Source organism: Petromyzon marinus, unplaced genomic scaffold, assembly GCF_048934315.1.
Source record: "Petromyzon marinus isolate PM22_M1 ecotype Great Lakes invasive population unplaced genomic scaffold, UKy_Petmar_22M1.pri1.0 PM_G_Scaffold_20, whole genome shotgun sequence".
In the NCBI taxonomy this organism is placed as follows: domain Eukaryota; kingdom Metazoa; phylum Chordata; class Hyperoartia; order Petromyzontiformes; family Petromyzontidae; genus Petromyzon; species Petromyzon marinus.
The window spans coordinates 1,591,601-1,599,405 of NW_027422762.1; positions in this window are offsets into that span (position 1 = coordinate 1,591,601).

The window sequence follows — 7,805 nt, forward strand, 5'->3', positions numbered from 1 at the left end:
ACACAACACAATTCAAAGATGTTTCATTTTAAAACAACAAAACGGAGCATGGGGTACTTGCGTGAATGCGTCCTTCGTGTGCAAATGTTGTGACTTTCCTGGCCTGAAGGCCGTCAATGTGTTGGACCATTATTGGTGCACAGCGTCTCAACAACAGCAGTGGGGTTTACTTCAACCGATAGGTACGAACATCCAGACGTGAATCACCAAGGTGCATTTCTAGTCCTAGCTAGACAAAATCTACGTCAACACGTAAGACAAAACTACAATTCGTGTTGTAGAGAATGTACCTCCTCCTATACGTGTAACTTTTAAGTGGTATGCCTTATAACTGATGAATGATCCGAGCGTGCTCCCTATTACAAAGACGATGAGTTGCTGCAGAGGCCGACGCTTCATGAAACACAAAAGTACCCTTTGACCTGTATCACAAGAACAACGGGTCTCACCCAAGTTATCTGTACAGGTTACTTCCAAACAAACACACACACTTTGTCCTAACATCACTTAATCAATCTAGATTTGAACACTTAATCAATGTTTGACCCTCATAGACAAAATGTTACATGTGTAGTGATGGTAGCATCACTACTGTGTACACACGCACAAGCGTGACGTCACTATGCGGGGGAGCGTCCTGACCACGCGGGTCTACACATACGCATGACGTCATCCCGGCTGGAGGCGGGAATGACGTCAGGGCCGGTTCTGGGCTCGGGAGGCCACGAGGGTGGTGTGAGGCCGTGGCACTCTCTGTGACCCCGGCTGGACACGTGACTGGACCCCAGTGGGGGCCGGGGGCCTAGGGGGCACCTCGGAGGGCACGTGGACAGCAGGGGGCTTCGAGAGGGTTCTCGAAGGGAGGCGTGGCCGGGGCGGGGCCCGGGCACGCCGAGGCCCATATAAGCAGCCTCCTCACGAGGTTCGAGGCTGCCTGTATCAAGAACGAAGATGCATCGTGAAGACGCCAAGAAGAGTCAAGCCTCCAGTCAGCGGACCAGGCAGTAGCCCACCTGGCTGGGTCAGGAGGGGCCGCTACCCCTTCTAGTGTAACCCTTGTTAAGGTTTAAATAAATAGTGCTGCTTATATTCTGTCGTCTCCGTGTCCTGGAACCCACTACATTTGGTGTCAGAAGTTGCGGAAAAATAAATAACGTTAGGTGTTATCCTAGTCAGTATAATATGTGCACGATTACTACAACTTACCTGCTCGCTTTCACACGACGAGGAGGCGAGACGATCATCTTCGGGGCTGCCCCAGGGTTCTGCAGCCTCGGTGAAGGAGGGAGATGGCGCTGCAGACGGGGCAGCAGCACGCACATCACGTCGCTGCTTCGCCGCCATCGAGAGAGAGAGCGACGGAGCTGGAGGAGAGAGGACGCCGCCGCCGCTGCTGCTGCTGCTGCGGGTGCCTGGGCGGGAAATTCGCGCGCGCATGGTGCACGCGCGGCCGCCATCTTGGCGGGCGGTCGGGACGCGGTTCCCGCCAAAACGCCGTTCCCGCCATTCTCAACGCCTGTGGAGGGAGATCTTGGGCCGTCTTGGTGGCATCCTGTGCTCACCATCCAAGAGTCTTCAAGTTCCACAGTGCAGCCTCCGTTCCTCACAGCCTCTCAGGCGAGTCGTGACACAATGCACCCGGCCCTAAAACACACTTCACCCATCTTGCGTGCGCCGGGTTGCGATTAGGTGTTTTTTTTTACTAGCTGGGTTGCGAAGCGTGTTAGTTGGGTTGGGTGCGTGGCAGATTGATGCGGCGCCCGTGCGTGTGTCTGCTTTGTAACAGTGTTGTTATGGACGGCGTCGGGATTGTTATCTTAAGGAGCCAGTTAATGATTAATTCGGCTATGTGGGGGGTCTCGGGCTCCGTTAAGATCCAGTGAATTGCCGGGTTAATGATTTGTTGACACTTTATTTGATTGCCGTTGCGGAGTCGCGATTGTTTTTGGGTATACAGTATGGAGCTTCGCTCGTGAATGTTGTCAATGTGACTGTGCGAAACTTTGCTTGTGAGTGTTAACAATGTATAACACGTAGGCTTTCGCGACCAATATTATTCATAATAACGGTTTTTGGGTTAGATCGCGTTTATTTATAAATGTGTCGTAACCCTCCACCACCCGACACGGCCAATCAGCAAAAAAAAAAGTGTCACGTTGACAAAAGACAAATAATTCACTACTTTAGCCCACCGGTGTGTTGAAGAGTGAATCCACATTTACAGTTTGAGTACGACGTTTCGCTGGTAAATACATCCAGCATCATCGGGCAATTCGCCAGAATGGTAAAGCCCTCGCTTGCTCCCGGTTTTATATAGAGCAGCAGGGTGACGTCATCACTTAACTCATATCAGGTGCAGTGATTACAGGCGGAGGGGGGGAGGTATTGTAATTATATAATCGATTAGTAATCAGTCATTGGTTATGATTAGTAATGAGTTGTAGATTAGTAATTCTTTAAATCAAAATGTAATGTGTATTATTTAATAATACGCTTCCAGGCCGCACTAAGCCGGTAGCTGTCAAAGCGATTAAAGTTATTCTTGTTCCTCTCAATTTCAATGGATTCTCTAATTAGTCTTTGCCAGTAATAATTAGTTTTACACACCACTGCAACATTGTCAAAATCAATTGAGTGTCCTTGTTGACAAGCATGTTCTGCCACTGCCGACAGTTGTGTTTGAGATAATTTAATATTTCTCTGATGTTCTTTTAGTTTTACGCTGATGTTACATCCCGTCTGCCCAATGTAGCAGCTGCCACATGAACAATTAATCCGATATACACCTTCTGTTGATAGTTTAGGTAATGCGTCTTTAGTGCAAGATACTAGTTTTTGAATTTTGTGTACTGTACCAAATCTTACTGTAATGTTTTGCTTTTGCAAAACACGGGCTAATTTGTCAGTTACTCCTGAGATATATGGAATTTTTATTGTTTTAACAATCTGGTCGCTTTCAGCAGTATTGCTTTGCGATCGTGATTTGGCATTCAGTGCTCTGTTAATTTGAGCATTATTGTAGCCATTCTGTCGTAGTGCATCTTTAACGTGTTTAATCTCTCTCACTAGACTCTCACCATCTGACACTGTTTTAGCCCGATGTATGAGCGTCTTGATAAGAGAGGATTTCTGAGCTGGATGATGATGCGATTCTGCATTCAGATAGGCATCAGTGTGCGTTTGCTTTCTGTAAACGCTGTATGTTATTTTACCGTTTAGGCCATGTCCAAGCAAAATATCTAGGAATGGGAGTGTGTTATTCACCTCCATTTCCATGGTGAACTGGATGGCCGGGTTTTGTGCATTGAGATGATTTAGAAAATCATTAAGTGTATCTTTACCATGTGGCCAGACAACCAAAGTGTCATCCACATATATAAACCAAAAGGATGGTTTTAATGTGCTCGAGGCAAGTGCTCTTATTTCAAAGTTTTCCATGTACAAATTTGCTATAGCAGGGGATAAAGGAGAACCCATTGCTGCTCCTTCCTTTTGTTTAAAGAAATCCCCTCTCTATAAGAAGAAAGTGTATTTAAACAATGGCCAGCAAGTTTCGGAATATCTTTTGGTAAACCGGTATTCTTTACTAGTGTATCAAGTAATTTAAGCGATTCGTCCACTGGAACCTTAGTGAATAGAGAAATCACATCAAAACTTACCAGAATATCATCAGGAGTAAGTTTAATATCTTTAATCACATTCACAAGATGTTCTGAAGTTTTTATGAATGAAGATGTCTTACCGATGTAGGGATGTATTTGTTTGGTTACATATTTTGCTAATTGATATGTGGCAGAGCCAATTGTACTGACTATGGGTCGTAATGGGATGCCGATTTCATGAATCTTTGGTAGCCCATAGAGTCTAGGTCTAGCCATCCAGTTCACCATGGAAATGGAGGTGAATAACACACTCCCATTCCTAGATATTTTGCTTGGACATGGCCTAAACGGTAAAATAACACAGCGTTTACAGAAAGCAAACGCACACTGATGCCTATCTGAATGCAGAATTACATCATCATCCAGCTCAGAAATCCTCTCTTATCAAGCCGCTCATACATCGGGCTAAAACAGTGTCAGATGGTGAGAGTCTAGTGAGAGAGATTAAACACGTTAAAGACGCACTACGACAGAATGGCTACAATAATGCTCAAATTAACAGAGCACTGAATGCCAAATCACGATCACAAAACAATACTGCTGAAAGCGACCAGACTGTTAAAACAATAAAAATTCCATATATCTCAGGAGTAACTGACAAATTAGCCCGTGTTTTGCAAAAGCAAAACATTACAGTAAGATTTGGTACAGTACACAAAATTCAAAAACTAGTATCTTGCACTAAAGACGCATTACCTAAACTATCAACAGAAGGTGTATATCGGATTAATTGTTCATGTGGCAGCTGCTACATTGGGCAGACGGGACGTAACATCAGTGAAAGACTAAAAGAACATCAGAGAAATATAAAATTATCTCAAACACAACTGTCGGCAGTGGCAGAACATGCTTGTCAACAAGGACACTCAATTGATTTTGACAATGTTGCAGTGGTGTGTAAAACTAATTATTACTGGCAAAGACTAATTAGAGAATCCATTGAAATTGAGAGGAACAAGAATAACTTTAATCGCTCTGACAGCTACCGGCTTAGTGCGGCCTGGAAGCGTATTATTAAATAATACACATTACATTTTGATTTAAAGAATTACTAATCTACAACTCATTACTAATCATAACCAATGACTGATTACTAATCGATTATATAATTACAATACCCCCTCCGCCTCTAATCACTGCACCTGATATGAGTTAAGTGATGACGTCACCCTGCTGCTCTATATAAAACCGGGAGCAAGCGAGGGCTTTACCATTCTGGCGAATTGCCCGATGATGCTGGATCTATTTACCAGCGAAACGTCATACTCAAACTGTAAATGTGGATTCACTTTTCAACACACCGGTGGGCTAAAGTAGTGAATTATTTGTTTTTGTCAACGTGACACTTTTTTTTTGCTGATTGGCCGTGTCGGGTGGTGGAGGGTTACGACACATTTATAAATAAACGCGATCTAACCAAAAAAACGTTATTATGGTTAACAATGTATGCTTTGTATGGAGCTTTGTTCGTGATTGTTAATATATAGCTTGTGCCACATTTGTTAACGAAGTGTTGATTGTATGGGATTTTTCTCGAGATCGCGATGTGTGGACTGTATGTACTGCATAGACTGTCTCTCTGCACTGATACGGGTTGTGACGTACATTGTTGTGATCCTTGGTACGGATCGTTAAATTGTGATGGTGACATATGGTGCCAGTGATTTGGATTGTGCTGCTGGCTGTGGCTAATTTGGGCCAAAGATCCTGACCAGAATGCCCCTGTCATTGTTGCGTGTTGACACGAGTGTGGTCCCGTCATGCTGTGGCTGACGGCTTGACCTGGCGGCCCGGAGATCGAGACACTCCGAGGCGCGTCTGAGACAGTGAGCCAGAGGCTCAGGGAGCTTGTGGTGAGTTGCTCTCTCAGCTTGGTTGGTACAGCTAAATGCTGCAATGCGAGGCTTGGAGAGAGGGGTTGGTGTGTCCTCTCAACCCGGTTGGGACAGCTGATTGCTGCAATGCGAGTCCTGGAGAGAGGTGTTCTTGTGTCTTCTCAGCTCGGTCGCAACAGCTATATGCTGCGATGCGAGTCTTGGAGAGAGACTGGGTTATAATTCCCCCGATACGGCCGACACGTGCGCGTCGGAAAGGCGGGGGGTGCTACCGAGTGGCATGAGATGTCTGGGTTGGCCTTCAAGGGAGGGCTTCTGAGTTGTGCGAGCGCGGAAAACGCGCGTGGGGCCGCCATTTTGTGTGAGCGCGGGAAACCGCAGGGGATGCGGATCGTGCATGCGGCCGCCATTTTGTACGTGCATGGGTATTTGTGTGAACCATTTCTGGGCAAGAGCAGGCATTTTTTTGTCACGTCGATTTAACAATTTTTTACAAAAAATGTAGATACTGAGGCAACGCTGAAGTGCGACTTCTTTGCCCAGTACATGGGTCAACCTGGAAGCATGACTTCCTTGACCCGGGATGTTGTACAACATCCAACGGTTGTACCTTTGGTTGCAGCATACAGGCTCGACCTTGAAGAGTGACTTCCTTGAGCCAGTACATGGGTCGACCCTGAAGTGTGACTTCTTGACCTGGGACTTAGGGAGACGTCCGGAATGTTAAGTGGTGTTTGTAGGTGGGTGTTAGACTTTCGGTCTTCGCCCTATTGCCACCTGTGGGGTGGAACGGTAACAGGGCGGTGTGAGACCCTGCCATCTATGGGGTGGTTGTGTGGTTTTGGTTTGATTTACCGGTGTTGGTTGTGCATCCAACGCGTCGGAATCTATGTATTTTTGTTTTTATTTCTTCCGCCGGGCGGAATACGATCATCTCCACTTCCCTGGGCCGGGTGGCTGTCGTGTCCGATGAGCTGAGGCGTGGGCTTGTGGTGCTGTGCCTCAGGAGGTGGTTTCTTCTTGTCACAGGATTCCTGCACCTGCCGCCCTTGGAGTCGCCGGTTGTGCTGACCGGATGTGGACTTGAAGGGGAGAGTGGAGCGCCCGTAAGTCACTCCTGCTCATCCAGTTGCCCAACTCCTGGGGAGGGGCCGTGCCCTTTTTGGGCCTTTTTCAAGTTCCCCCAGGACCTCCAGGGAGAGCGTGCTCGCCTCCCCTGGAGGCTCGGCCACGCGAATTCGTTTGAAGACTGGCCGCTGTCCATGACTCTCACACCTTGTTGATTGCCTACACCGTTGTCAAGCAGCCACATTCATATGTCGGTGCATGCGTACAAATTCACACGGATGGGCTGTGCTGAGGGATAAGTGGGTTGACCAGTTCTTTTGGTGTACATGTGGTTGTTGTTGGTACCCCTCATTCCATACATTCTTCCCTTCCCCCCCTCTCGGTGTGTGTACATGTTTCTCGGGGTGATTATTGTCGGTCGCCGGTTGTTTGTTGACGTTGTTGTTGGAGGCACACTGTTTTTTCTGTATTGTCACAGCCGAGACAGCTGTTTTTTTTACATGGGGGAGGGTGATGTAGTGATGGTAGCATCACTACTGTGTACACACGCACAAGCGTGACGTCACTATGCGGGGGAGCGTCATGACCTCGCGGGTCTGCACACATGCATGACGTCATCCCGGCTGGAGGCGGGAATGACGTCAGGGCCGGTTCTGGGCTCGGGAGGCCACGAGGGTGGTGTGAGGCTGTGGCACTCTCTGTGACCCCGGCTGGACACGTGACTGGACCCCAGTGAGGGCCGGGGGCCTAGGGGGCACCTCGGAGGGCACGTGGACAACAGGGGGGCTTCGAGAGGGTTCTCGAAGGGAGGCGTGGCTGGGGCGGGGCCCGGGCACGCCGAGGCCCATATAAGCAGCCTCCTCACGAGGTTCGAGGCTGCCCTAATCAAGAACGAAGATGCATCGTGAAGACGCCAAGAAGAGTCAAGCCTCCAGTCAGCGGACCTGGCAGTAGCCCACCTGGCTGGGTCACGCTAGAGTATTTGAGAAGTGTGTGTTAGCTAGAGTAGGTCGGTGGTCACCACCTTATGTGCAGTGTTATATTACTTACCGTTCTAATAAATCAGCATTGCCTCCCAAGGAGTCGTGTGTGCACCTAATTCGAACCCACTACAAATGCAATACTACTGTAGAATTCAGTGGTAAATGCAATACTACTGTAGAATTCAGTGGTAAATGCAATAATACTGTAGAATTCAGTGGTAAATGCAATAATACTGTAGAATTCAGTGGCAAATGCA